This window comes from Rissa tridactyla, chromosome 1 (assembly GCF_028500815.1).
Source record: "Rissa tridactyla isolate bRisTri1 chromosome 1, bRisTri1.patW.cur.20221130, whole genome shotgun sequence".
Classification (NCBI taxonomy): Eukaryota; Metazoa; Chordata; class Aves; order Charadriiformes; family Laridae; genus Rissa; species Rissa tridactyla.
The window spans coordinates 216,396,954-216,411,122 of record NC_071466.1 but is presented as its reverse complement, the minus strand read 5'-3'; the positions used below and the strand labels follow the sequence as shown (position 1 = coordinate 216,411,122).

Below are 14,169 nucleotides of genomic sequence, written 5' to 3'. Positions count from 1 at the left end.
CCATTAACATTATCTCTCTGTACATTTGAGTGGGGCTCCCCAGATAATAAAGGGTTACAACATGCGCGGCCGGCTTGCACCTCCAGTGGCTTTTATTTCTTCGGTGGGGATTTGCACAAAAGGTGTGAGGAGGCGGAGAGGGAGCAGGGAGGGGTGCTGCTGCCAAGACGCTTGGGCGAGAAGTCAAATGGCTTCGAAGAGACGGCGTGGAGCTATTGAATTCAAAGGCCCTAATGGAGACATCGGTGCCAGGAGCTGTACAAAATGACCCGGGTTTAAAGAGACAATGTTGGGCCATTTTATTCAACGGCCGCTACTGACGTGCTGAGCAGCTTCACAACATGAGATGTCCCCTGCATCTGGAGAGCTTCGTCTGGGTGAAGGAGAAACGGGAAAGAAGTAGGTGTGTTGCAGGGGATCCAAAATATGGGAGAAACCTGGGATGAAAAGATGCCTGAAAGGAGCACGTAATGGTGTGGTAAAGTGGCAGAAGGTAATCAAAATAATCAGAGGAGCATGGCTGGACTAGGTGATCTGAAAGGTCCCTTCCAACGTAGGCAATTCCACGATTCTATGATGCTATGAAAGAACAGTCGTGCCGCTTTTTGCTCTACCTGAATAAAGGAGACCTTCCCATGAAGTTGGGAAGTGGAGAAAGCAGAGAAGTGGAGACCTCAGCATGGTTCAGAAATAAAATAAATACTGGTGAAACATTCATAGGAGTAACATGGAAAGCACGACAGTGCTCCCCTATAGAGGGGAAGCCTATTGTCTCACATTTTGCTTATGTGAGTGAGGATGGTGGCTCCAAACATCCTCAGTGGCTATGGTCAAAAGCTGAATTTCAGTCTTCACAGACCATTATCCTCATCTGCTTGGCAATTTGTATACACTTAGAGGTGGAAGGAGGTAAAAAAAAATTGGTTTTAGAGGAAAAAAAAAAGTTAGAATTTGTACTCTTGAGGTGTTGCACCATCAGTTCATAGCACTGCAAAGGGGTCACAGCTCTTCAAAGCTGCCCTCTGGCGCAGTCTGGTTCCGCCACAGATGAATCCACCCAGCACAGGATAACAAAAGAGCAAATCAGTGCTGGTTTGTACAGGTCCTACTGGTAAACAAAGCGGAGAAGGCGTCTGTCCTGTTTTTATACATGCATATATATATATATATATTAACCTTTTTTTTGAAGCTTTTAGGATGGGCTGGTTGAATAAGCCCCACTTCAGCATTTTGGAGAGGACATGTTCTCATGGCTATGGGAGTATTTTAAGGGATGCTTTATAAAGGGCTTGGCAGCATCCTTCTGTCTGTAAGCCCAGGGCACCGGAGTGACCGGGTACCGACTATTTAACAAGCGATATTGTTCACTGGGGAAATGGCTTTTGCTTCCCCTTCCTGTTTCTCTTTCTTCAGTTGCCCTGCTCCACTCCCCCCTGTTTTCTGTCATTTCTCCTTCTGTTCTTCCTTTCCGATACCATGGTGATGAAGCTGACATATAAGAATAGCTATTCTTCACTGGGGTTCCCGCAACATCCCTAGATGAGCTTCTGCCTCTCCCCCTCTCTGTCTCCCACGTTCACTAAGTGGGTAACTCTGTGTGCTGCCAACCCCACATGCTAAAAAATATGGGCTAGCTTTCCCCCTTCTCCCTCCCTCCTGTTTCCAGGCTTAAAAATCATGAGTTGCAACAACCAAAAAAAAAAAAAAATCACAAACACTGGGCTTGATTTGCTTTTTTTTCTGGTTTTTCTTTTAGCCTGGTGTTCTAACAAAACAAACGTTTTGCCACCGTGCTATCTACCCGCGCCCACCGCTGATTTGGGGCAGTTTCAGCCACTTTTGACAGGCAGCGAGATGATCTTGTTCCTAAAAGTTTTGTGGAAGTAGGTGGCTGGGTAGCTGTTCTCCGAGTGAAGAAAATGCCAAAGCTACGTAGGAAAGAAACTTTATAAATACCTCCGGTTCAGAAGTAGTCGCAGTTGACATCTACAATTAGCTGAGAGGTTTGCTAAGCTGTAAAGTATATAAAGTGTATATATATATTCCTTTTCCCACTATCCGAGGGAGGCAAACTTCCTGAAACCCCCTTCCAGATTTATTCCCAATTGCAAGGGCTGGCCAGTTCTCGGTCTTCCTGGGAAAATCTCTGCAGGTCCAGCCTGGCTCCTGTGCTCTCTCCTGCATTTGTGGTACCCACTGGAGCATCACCCGGGAGCTGCATCACAGCAGTGAGTCTGACCCGGCCTCTCAAATCCCAAATTAAAACCCTAATCTATGGATTAGGCCCTTCCCCTCTTTAGGCTGTCCTATTTTCCTTTGGATTTCTTATGATTTGAGCGCTGTTTCTCCCTGGCTGAAGGCAGCAGCCCCTTTCAACGCCACGTGCCTCAAGTGTCCGTGTCCAGTGTCCCCCTCTCTCCTTCCAGACAGTCTCCAGCTCCTCTTGCCTGTCCCTGGCCTGCCTTCCTCTGCCTCTCTACCTATTTTTCCATCTCATCCCTCCACCTCCGAAACCTCCCCTCTCCTTATCTCTCCCCCTGGTGCTCTCTAGCCCTCCTGAGCAGGGATTGATTGCTCTTCCCACTTGCATTGTCCTCCAAAATGAAAAAAAACAATGAATTTGCCTGACTTTCTCTGGTTGTATCTTATCACTCCACCTGCCTGCTTCCAATATTATTCCCTTTCACTCCTCTCCTGCGGTTTCGAAGTAGCCCCTCTCAGGCGTCCCCTCATTTAATTCGACAGCCCCAGCCTGTGTTTTATACTCTCCTTATCATTATGGCCTGACTGCTCCCCTGGCTCTCATTTCACCCTGCCTCCGTCCATCTGCCCCTCTTCTGACACCGTCCCCCTTCTGTTTTGTTTGGACAAATGACAGCCTGGGTGTGACCGGCGGCGATAATGGTCGACAAATATTTGAAGGGAGAAGGAGAAAAATTGTTCACTGGGGAGTTTCAAGGGGGAGGGCAGGGGGCGAGCGGAGGGAGGCTGGGACAGGGAGAGGGCGGATGGGTTGGGAAGATGTGCAGACGATGCTGTCAGCCTGAGTACATCATAAATCCCCTTACAGGTGGACAGGAGATGTGGGAATGAGCATTTCTCTCATCTCTAGGTCTGCTTGGAAGAAGGACAGGCTCTACCTGGCAGGGGCACCTTGCTGGTGAGGTGGAGATGGGGAGGGACAAATTGGAACAGGGGGACGGAGAAGAAGGAATGGGAAACTGAGGCAAGGGTATTGCAATTACAACAAAGGGGAAATTTGGGATGGATAACTCTGGAAAGCTTCCTGTTACTCAACTGGGGTTGGTGACCTAGTGCCTGAATCCAGATGCTAACACTGACTGGAATATACACTGATGGGAAGGAGCCCTGGGGACAAAGCCAAGGGAGGGGACGGTCAGACCGTGCAGGTCTGTGGCTCCTGCCAGTTGCTGGCTTTGTTCCCTGGGGCAGTGTCAAAGGAGATTTCGCTTCCCTCAAAAAACATCCAAACAAGTGGTAAAAAAATGAAGATAAGCCTCACAGAGCTGACACCACATCGTAGCTGCAAAAGGGTTAGGAGAAGGCAGAGACATGGGATAACTGATGCGAACGTTGTTTAATTAAGGTCCTACTAAGAAATCTGCCCAAAACGGTACGCCTGCAAGAACTGGCAGGGAAGTTAAGGGAGTTGCCGGAAGCTGTGCAGCAAATCGGTGGCAGAGGAGAAAGGGCACCTTGCACAGCTCTGCCCCATGCCAGGATGCCCCACATTTCCCAGATAAACCAGTGTGCAAACCCCCAAGACTCCAAAGACGTTTGTGCTGGACAAAGCACAAACAGAGCTTGGACAGATCTTCTCAAGGGCTTTTTCTCCACCCGTCATTAGAAATTGGCTGCAGAAAGGCTCTGACCAAAGGGGAACACAGTGGCTGGTGACCAAGTGACAGAACCCTGCTCTTCCCTGCAAACCTCCTCTTCTCTTGCAGGATTTTTTATAGCACTTTTGTCTCATTTTCTATCGACGTGACCCTTCCTGAAGCTGGTAAAACTGCCAAAATGCTGGTAGCGCGACAACCCCGACAGCCAGCACCGACCAAAAACTGCCCTTAGGGGCAGGGCTCATCCCGTCCTTCCCCAGGGTGTCGGGAGTGACAACGCAGCTCGCAATGAATTTAAACCAGCTCGCAATGAATTTTTCCAGCCTCCAAAAGCATGATAAAGACATCCTTTGTCAGCGGCGGGGATGGTGACAGCTACCCAGGAGAGGCCAATTTTCTTTCGGGTGTCAACGGAGCGGGGCAAACTGTTTAAACCTCCAACGCTTAAAAGACGGGAGGGCAGAAAGGGGTGAAAAAGAGACCTGGAGGAACAAGCTGATAAGCTAGCAGCCCTCTCCCCGGGCTTGTTTGTGGTTTGTTTTGGTTTTTTTTTGATTTCCCTCAGTTTGAGGGATTTCCAGAGCTGCCACCAAGCGCGGTCGCTGCAGGTGGCGCTGCAATGTAGGTTTTTAGCGGTGCCTGCGCTCGGCACCAGCTGTAACAAGCAGCTCCGGCTTTTAGCGACTTTTTAAATACCCGCTTGGTTTAACAAACTCGTAAAATGGCAGGGGAAAAAGAAAACAAACTAAAAAAGACCCCTCCCAACTTCTTACACTACCCTTTAAAAATATATATTTTTTTTTTCTTTATTTTTTTATTGGCTCCCCTGCTTTGTCACTGGGGGCAGTTGAGTCTTAATGCACAGATGCATTACACAGATGCTGTACAGATGCACATCCTTGGAAAAATAGGTGTTTTCTGTTCTTTGGGTGTTGTTGGAAGTGATACCGGTGTGTGGCTCGGGTAACAAGGCATGAAATGAAAAGGATGCCGTCCTGCTCGCTGGCAGGGAAGGAACCGCAGAGGGCTGCAGTGATGCTGTTGGCATCCAGGAACTTCTCAAGCCGTGGGGACCAAAGGGAGTGTTTTGGGGCAGCGGGGTGGGGTGGGGGGAATCAGGCATGGCAGGTCGTTCGGATGGAGGCAGCTTGATTTTGCCTCCTCCCAGGTGATGCTGAGAGCGGCTTGGATGCTGTTTGGTGCTGAGCCCCGGTGGGTTTTTCCCTCAGGAGCGGGGCAGTTGGGGGTGCCCAGTGCCTCTCCGGAGGGACCCATGATTTCTGCTGTCACCGTGGCCAGGGGGCAAAATATCCACTTGATGACAACAGGGTGAGCCTGAGCCCTCCTTGTCCTTGGGCCCTTTTACTGCAGCTATTCACAGGTCAGGGGAGGTCATTTGGGTTTTCCAGCCCTAACCCTTTTCCGCCCCCACTGCCTAGTTCATGAAAAGGCCTATAAATAAAGTCTCATTTGTCACTCTCTCCTTTATGAACCCAAACAGCGCAGGGATATATTGACTCATGCCATTGTCTTAAGAAGCAGAAAGAATTCCTATTAATTTATCCCTCCCCACCAGATAGTGGGAAGTAATCTCAGCGTATCCAGATTATCCTTTTATAGCAGAACAGCCCAGTTTTAAATCCAAGACCAAATTTCCCAGAGATTTTCATATGTTTTATTAAATGGAGCCGCAAGCCAGACTGGACATTAAATAATACTGTACTGCTCACAACAGCAGTGATCTTTAGAGGTTACTAACCTGCCATTGTATCTCTCAGATTTCCGTCTCGCTCTTCCGTTGTCATTTTGCTGTGTTATTACTCTTCAGGCTTCACATAGTATTCATTTCTCTGAATGAAAACAAATGACTCCTTGCAAGAGGCAGGAGATAAAGAATAATAAATACATTTTATGCACCACCTTAAAAAAGGGCTCTGAATCCCCATCCATCCATCAGGAAATGTAAACCAGAGCTCAGGCAAAACACACACGCGCACACAGGCACGCGCCGGGGAGATAAAACTTGTTTTAAGGAAAACATGATATTGTTTAAAAATAAATATCTTGGAGGATGCAAATAGACAGCCCCCTGCCCCCGTGTTTTGTGGCATAAATTTAAGATAATTAAAAATACAAAGCTTGGATTAAGCCTGATTTTCTGTGAATGGTAGAGGCTGTGGGGAGGAGGGGGAGTCCTGCTGTGCTTGGTGCTGTACAATGTCCCTCCTGAGAGGCAATCCCTGCCTCTGCTCATGGCTATCTCTTGCCGGGAGCAGTGGGACCCGCCTTTTACCAGCCACCCCCCACATCCCTGCTGGATGCCTTCGTCTTGTATGGGGTAGGGGGATGCTGCAGCATCACCCTCAGGGTTTTCCCCTCCCTGCCCTGATGTGAGCATGGCCAACATCCCCGAAAGCAGAGGAGAACTCCCCAGTTGCTTCTCCTTCGCATACCCTCTTTCCCAAACCTCTGCGAGACGCCCATCCTCGCGGCGTCAGGGCTCCCCCATCTCTGCCGGGAGGCAGCCCTGTTGCTACGTGCTGCTATCAACACCCCGAGAGCACTGCTTGCCTTTCCACCATCTGCTGCCTGCTCTGCTTTCGGCTCCGGGAGAGCCCAGATACTATCTGCAGCGAGGAGTTCAGGTCTCTGCACGGTGGGGAATGAACTTGGGATTTGCTCCGTGGGGCAACCCGGCCAGGCAGGCCGGCAGCCTGCTGGACATGAAACTCAAGCAGTAAGCACTAATAGCTTTTAAAAAAAAATACTATTATTCCTGCGGCTGCCAGGAATTAAATGAAGACCCGGAGAGCAGAGCAGCTTGCAGCCGCTCTCTAGGATTACTGCTCACCCAAGCTGAGAGATTGATCTTCTTCTGAGCCTCCCTACGCCCGCTCTGATCGGCTCCCCTCCTCGTTTTGTCCTAGCCGGAGGAGAACACGCTGGAGAGGGCAAGGGGAGGCAGAGCCGTGATGCCGGGAAGGGCTTTTCTGGGGAGTTGATGGAGGGAGCCAGCAAGATGCGTTTGATTCCTTAAGGTTTGGGTTTTTTTTTCCTCCTTTTTTTTTGTGGTTTGGTTTGGGTTTGGTTTTTTTTTTTTTTTTTTTTTTTTTTTCTGGGCAGCGACATTTCCCAATTAGCCCAATCAGGCTGGAGATCCTAGGTGTCAGTAGTGAGTAGGAGCGAGGGAAGGCACCCGGAGGAGAAATCAAGGCAGCCGGAGTCGCAGCCGTGGGAGAGCGGCGGCGGCGGCGGCGCTCGCAGCCCCGGGCGCGCTCGGAGGCGGCGGCTCCGTCCCCATCCCTGTCCCCAGCCCCTGCAAACTTTGACGAAAAGCGGCTTGGGGGTGTGTGTGTGTGTGTCCCCCTCCAGAGACAACCTGCTCCCCCCACCCCGCCTCCTCCCCTCTCCCAGAGGTGGGTGGGCTGGCGAAAGGAGGAGCGACTGACCACTCTCTCTGCAACAAAAAAAAAAAAAAAAAAAAAAAAAGAAAGAAAAAAATGAAAGGAAAGAAAGAGGAAAAAGAACAGAAAGGGATTTTTATTATCTTTTTTTATTTTTAAAATTATTATTATTACCCCTCCCCGGCGTGCGGGGCTCGCGTTGCCACCGCACTTCCACACCTCTTCAGCATTTTTTTTTTGTTTCTTATTTTTTTTTTTTTTGGGGGGGGGGGGGGAAGAGGGGTGTGTGTGTGCGCGTGTGTTATCTGTACGTGTGCCTTGTGTTTGCAAAAGAGCCTGGGTGTCAAAGCCCGCTCCGCAGCCACCATTGGCGAGGAGGGCTGGGGGAGGAAGGGCTGGCGAGACAGCCGCAGTGCGAGCCCTCCCCGGCGGGCAGGCGGCGGCCGCGGAGCCGGGCGCGGAGCCGGGCATGGCCCCGTAGCGCATCCCTTGCCTGCACCCCGCCTGCCAGCTCGGCTGCCTGTCTCCCCCCTCCTTGCTTGATTTAGAGGCGGGGGGGGGGGAAGGGCTGGGGGAGGGAGAGAGGGAGGGAGGGAAGGGGTGATTTGGGGGGGGGAGTGAAAACTGGAGCTGCGTTTCCCCCCCCTCCCCCCCCCCCCCTCCGCCTTCCAGGCTCTGGGCGAGCCAGACACGGTTTGCCCAGTGCAGAGAGAGGGGCTCCGTGTTCCGCCTCCGTGGAGTATTTGGGATTGGAGAGAGACACACACACACACTCACACGCGCACACACACACACAGAGACCATCTGCAGTGTCAATGCGGCGCCTGCTCTGAAGACTGAAGTGGGGGGAAAGGAGAGGAGAAAAAAAAATTTTACATATAGATATATATATATACACACACACACACCAAAACCCACCCAAAGCAAGCGAGGAGCCTTCCCAGGTAAGGACCCCCCCCCCCCCCCCTCCCCGCCCCGCCCGGGCAGCGGGGGCTGGCGGGAGGATGCCCCGGAGGATGCCCCGGGAGGGCCGGCGGGGCTGCAGCGGTACCTGCCCTCCACACCTGGCAGGAGTATGGGGGGTGTGGGGGGGCTCTGGGAGGCGCCCCCCCACCGCTTCTCCCCACCCCCGGGTCGCGGGGAGGGTGTCGGGGCTGGCGGGCAGGGACCCCCGCGGGCAGCGGGCTGAGCCGGGGGGTGGCCGGGCACGGCCCCTCCGCCCCTCCCGGGCCGGCATGGGAGGATGCTGGCGGGGTTTCACAGCGGGGACCCCCGGCATCCCCCCCCCCCCCCCCCCCCCCCGCGCTCCTCCGCATCCCCAGCGCGGAGGGGACGCGGTGTGTGTGTGTCCCCGCGTTCTCGGTGGCTTTTTCCCCGTGCGCGAGGCTCAACTTTTCTCCCCGGAGGTAGCGGCTCCGGCGTCGCAGCCTCTCCCTAATCACTCCCGGCCATCCCCGGCTGCGGATTTTCCTCCTCTCGCGGGGGGGTGGTGGTGGTATTTTCCCTTCCTCGGTGTCCCAGCTTCTTTCCCGGGCGAGGGGTTGGAGGCATTTGCAAACTTTTCCGGCTCCCGATGAGGTCTCAGCTGGACGGGGCTGGAGGCAGAGCCCTTTTCCCGGGGAGGACCGGCGCCTCCCGGGTGACCGGCGGATGGGGACAGGGGGCCACCCCCAGCGGGGAACACCTAGGAGGGAAGGGAGGGGGGGACACCCCCCACCCACCCATCGTTTCCCTTCCTGCAAGGTGCTGGAGAGTTTGACTGCCCAAATCCCGGCTGCGGAGTCAGCGCTTGCTAAACCTCCCTCCCTCCGTGCATGTGTGTACTGCAACCGAAACCTGCCTATTGATGCTCCTCGTTTATCAGACATATGCCCTTAAATTATGTAGACAGGGAGAAGTGATCTAAACACCGAGCCGCACATGGTTTTGGTGGAAATATAATACTCCGGCAGCAGACGAGTTCCTCCCAGATAAACAAACCCACTTGCTCAGCCCCAGCAGGGCTAAGTGCTGTTTGGGTTTGTAGTGGCTGCATGTGGCTGCTACATACCCAGCCCAGAGGAAACCCTCCTCCTGGGGCCCCATCTGCTCCCCGTACTGGGAAGGGATGCAGCGTTTCCCGTGTCGGATTGGGGTGTAGGACCTGCAGGACTCGCCTTCGTGGAAAGGACCAGGTGGAAAGCGTGTGGCCGCGCTCCTCTCCCGTAAAACTTCCACCCCGCGTCTGCTCCGCTTTGCTTCCCAGCCCTGCCGGAGAGCTCGCTGGAAACGCACCTGATTTTTTCATGGCTTCTCTCCGCCACCGGGATGCGGTGCCTGGGATGCGAGGTTTTGGAGAAAGCCAAGGAGGGTCTTGAGGCTTCCCAGGTCGTGGGGGTGTGCGGTGCGGAGAGGGGAGGTTTGGACCGGGACCCCTGGGACTGCCGGGGGATGCTCTTATTCTGGGGGAACAATGATGGTGTCAGGGGATTTTTACAGCCGATGCAACCACTCGCAGCCTTCTAGGGACTTATCTTGAGCGTGCACCAGCCCTGCACAAATATTTTGGAAGGCATAAAGCGTGCTAACTTCTTTTCTTTATCTGTCCTCTGTTTCACCCGGGTCTTGTTTATAGAAGCCGGTTAAATCTGCGAGCGGGTAGGACCAGTGGAGCATGGGGTTGCTTTGCCTTCGCCGTCTCTGTGATTTTAATTACAGCGTGTGCCTCCCAGTGTGAGATTAGGTGCTTCCTCCCCCTGGCCAAGCCACTGTTTTAAGGTCTCGGGGATGCGAGCAGCGTTTCGTTTGTGTTTTAATTGCCTCGGGAAGCGTGTGTGTGTTTGTTTGTTTGTGTGTGGGACCCTCCAGCAGAGCTGGGCTTCAAGCGGTGCAACAGATGTGTGTGTCTGCTTTTCGTGTGCAGCCGGGTTTAAACATGCAACCCCAGCCCCGTCACGAAAGCCTGGGATTTTCTTCCCTCCTCTGCCCAGACCCATCCTCCATGGGGGTGTCTCCTTTCCTAAAGGACCAGTCCAAGGCTTTTCCTTTCTGTCCCATCCTTAAATGCGCGGCACTCGGCGATATCAATAAGATGCAAAATAAATGACAGCTGCATGATCTAAGTGTTGTTTATGTCCAAGACGGGTGTTTTAAAATACAGGCTGATGATCAGTCACGGTGCTGTTGGGAAGCTTTTGCTCGATGATCATAACTGCCTTGTAGGCGCTGAAGGCTGGTGTTAAATCTGTTCAGCGAGCAATCCAGCACCTGGCTAGCGGAGGGATGAGCCGTATTGCAAATCCTAAGAGAGATGCTGAACTTCTCCACAGAGAGAGGAAATATTCGAGCCTTTCCTCATGCATTCACCTGCCAGCATCCCTCTCCGCACCCGCAGCGAGCCTGGTGCCAGACAGCCTGTAGATGTGGCAAAGCAAAGGGCTCAGCACAGGCACAAGAGCGGCTGAGATCTGTCGCCGGGGAGGCAGAAACCATCTTTGGCAGCCAGATCGCGGGGGGGCAGTGGGTTGCCGGAGCCGGTTTCATGTTGACTCCCCTGTTTTTTGGAGGGGGAGGAAGGGAGGAGGGATGCTGGAGCCCCCTTTGTGCTGCATCTTTTTCCTTTTACTGAATTGCTTTGTCTCTGTCTCCCCGTTTCCTCGATGTTGAGCGGTTGCAATAAAACCTACCTCCTTCCCAGAGTGCCGGGGTTTGATTTGCGCGCTCGCATGCCCTGGGGTGTAAAGCCTTGCGAGGTCTTACGATACTCAGGTATGCTGAGGGTTAACGCCGTGTAGGAATTAATTTCTTGTTTGGAAGGGAACCCTGAAAAGCTTCCTAAAAAGCTGAGAATGATGCTGGCACGGTAGGCTCGTGCTCCACGTTGGGATCCTCCGTGGGGAGGGTGTTAGAGGCAGAGCTTTTGAGTTTTGGAGCTGGCGGCGCCAAAGTTTGCGGCGTGGCATTGCCTACAGGTGTTTTTCAGCAAAATGGCATGCTCTCCTAGGAGTCACTTGGCTCTTCTTGATTTATTAGGCACAATACCCCCCTTAAAGTGAGGTCCCACATAGCTGAGACCGAGATCCATCCTCACCCCTTCGCAGCTGCAGTGCTGGGACTCAAAAATCTCGTGTCCTGCCCATGAATCTCCCTCCTCAACTGGGGATGCAATTTGGATTATGACTGTTTCCCACAGTAAAGGCCTCAAACCGCTTGATGTTGAAATAAAAAGGCCTTTCTGGCCCCCACCAGTGTGACAAAAGGCTTCAGAGGGCTCTTTCTTACTCCTTGCTTCCCTTCTTGCTTGCAAGACTCAGTTAATGGACACCAACGGCTCCAGGCGCCCAAGGCAACGAGACTTCCCGTCTGTGCAGAGTCTGGGCAACTGCAGGATATCAGCGATGAGCGCGCTTCCCTGCATGACTGTCTTCGGGTGAAAAGCACTTTATATCCCTTAGGTTTGAGCTCTCAAGGAGCCTGCAGCAAAAAAATACTGAAATAAATTCATAGGGCTCCCCAGATGTTTTTCACTCAGACCCTGAAGTATTTTAAAACAGTGAGAAAGTATTCTCGTTCCCCTGGTGCAGATTGGGAAACTGAGGCACGGAGAGGCAAAAAGGATCAGTCCCCATTTATTGATGGAAATTCTCACCCACCGCCATGAAATACAAACTGAACCCCAAGTGGTACTTGGAGATGAGAGCAGTGAGGGGTCCCCTGCCCTTGCACCCATGCTTCAACAGCCAAGAGCGGTGCTTGGTCAGAACAGGACACTTTCAAGATGGAAATTTTTCCAGTTAAAATGACGGATGGGTGCTTTAAGCTGAGAAAATATCATCTTAGGTTAGTGCCTTGGCCAGGGGGCAGCTGTGCTCACATCAACTTTGGTTCCCGTATCTTTAAAATTGGGTACAAAAAAACCTTTGGGAATGGAGAGATCATGGCAAAAAAAAAAAAAAAAATGAGCTGTGTTGTGGTTCTGACAGTCTGTGTGGCGATCTTCTGGGACTGGCATTCCTCTTCATTTTTTTTTTAATATTTTTGACTCATCCCTGGAACTGTCTGGTTTTCATTGTTCTTCGTTGGTCCATGTGCTCCGCTAAGTTTGCCTCGTCCTTGCTTGGTTGCACCTCGTAAGGTGCTGAGCAGCCACCCATCTAAAAGGTGCCAAGTCTCTGCCCTTCACCCCCTGCAACAGGAGCCAGCGTGGTGTGGCATCTGTCCCACAACCCTTTCCTTTGAAAATAAACAACCCCTCTGTGAGCCCTTAGAGATGCTCTGAAGGCTTTAAACGGGCGCCCTTAGGTTTGGAAACCCAACGGTCATTTCATTTTAGACACCTTTAGTTCATGCTCCAGCCAACATGAACCTCGCTGGGAACGCGCGCTCTTCAAACGTGATTCCTGGAGCAATGTTCCCATGGAGGAAGCCAACTTGTTGATGAAGTATAATGTTCCCAGCTGCTGCTATCTCAAATACTAACGTTTGTAGAAGACATCGAGTTCTCAGGGCTGGAGGAGAGCCTGAAGACCTGAGTGGGAGCCGTGGTTGGGTTGAAACCTCCATCCCCACTCTGCTGCCTACCAGCAGGTGGCTTTGACCTTACTTGAGGGGGATTTCACTAGAAAGAGAGAAGTTCATCTGCAGATTTAGTGACTTGCTTTTACTTCAGGCTTTGCTGTCGAGAAGGCTTTCCAGTTTTTTTTCTAAATACTGCATGCCTCAAAACAGAAATCTGGACCCAAAAGGCAAGAGACTGAGGTTCATGGGCTTCTTTTGCGCAAGAATAAACAAAAACTGCCACTGGCCATGGCTGGATCTGCACTGGTGACCCAGAAGGGAGACCTCGCGTTGCCATCTCTCTCGCCTCCCACGCCTGATCTCTGAGTTTCCTTCCAGCTACGTTATCCATACAGGAGTGATCTGCCGGGGCTTTCCCACCACGCCACCGGCAATAAATTCACGGGAGCTGACTGGCACTTGAATTTGCCTTGTCCTTCTGACAGGACGAATGTGTGGGTCTAATGCAGATAATATGGGCTAGGTTTCCATTGCAGGCATTTGCATGATATATACTGGCACACCTCCCCCTCCTCTGAGCTCGTGCAAGGGCCAGAGGAATAAATCTTGACGCTTGGTGAACCCTCGCAGCCAACGCTGCACCAAACGCATGTAAATGTTTGCAAAATGAGCCATCCCGACCCGCTTGTTATTTCTCCTGGAGCGTAAAACAGTGCGTGGGGGAGGAAAGGTGAGGCTGCTGGCGGTTTTGTTTTAATCCCAGTATTGTTTTCCTTTGAAATGAAGTGATGCTGGACTCGGGGACCGCGTGTAGATGGTTAATACTGTTGTTTCTTCTGAAGTGAGGAACGTGCACTTGCCACCAGCAGCCCCCTGACACTCATTCACGAAGAGCCTCGCTGGCGAGTGTCTCGGCGTTAAACTGTTTGGTGACTTGAGTTTAGAGTTATAGGAATCGGAGCAATGAATTAGCAGTAAATCAAAGCCCGGGTGGCTCCGTACCCAACTGCGGCAAGATTTAAATTAAAAATATCTTGCCGAGATGAAGTACTCATAAGTCAAGCACTGGCGTTGTGTCAGTCTGGGCTTCGGCGGCGAGAGCTCGGCCCCTTTGAAACAGAAACCACGAGGAGCCCACGTATTGATCCCCAGCTGAACCGGGAAATTGCCACTTCATTTCTTCTATTAAATGTTCTTTCTTTTCTTTCCTTTTCGCCTTTTTTCCCCCCCTCTGAAGGGAAGACGGTCGTGCTGGGAAGTTGGGAAAAGGTTTGCAGATTCGCTGCACGTGCGTGTGGCCCTGTTTGACTTGGTTAGAGCATATTTGATTGTGAAAAGGGATTTATTTGGTTTTTTTTTTGTGGCCAGGGATTTGTCTATAATGTAGTGCTGGAAAGAAAACTCATTTA

At 52.0% G+C, this 14,169-nt stretch overlaps 1 protein-coding gene across 4 annotated transcripts in view; it reads left to right on the top strand.

The window, feature by feature from the left end:
* The first annotated feature begins 6,810 nt into the window (after nt 1-6,810).
* The window catches only part of PLXNA4 (plexin A4), a 477,975-nt gene continuing 470,616 nt past the window's right edge, over nt 6,811-14,169 (top strand). For 2 of the 4 annotated variants that reach the window (XM_054221409.1, XM_054221438.1), the window contains exon 1: nt 7,984-8,208. The gene's annotated coding sequence lies outside the window, so the exon portion shown is untranslated. Of the gene's footprint in view, nt 6,899-7,983; nt 8,209-9,282; nt 9,439-14,169 lie in introns of those variants that run through there. The other 2 variants (XM_054221427.1, XM_054221417.1) reach the window with 2 other exon arrangements.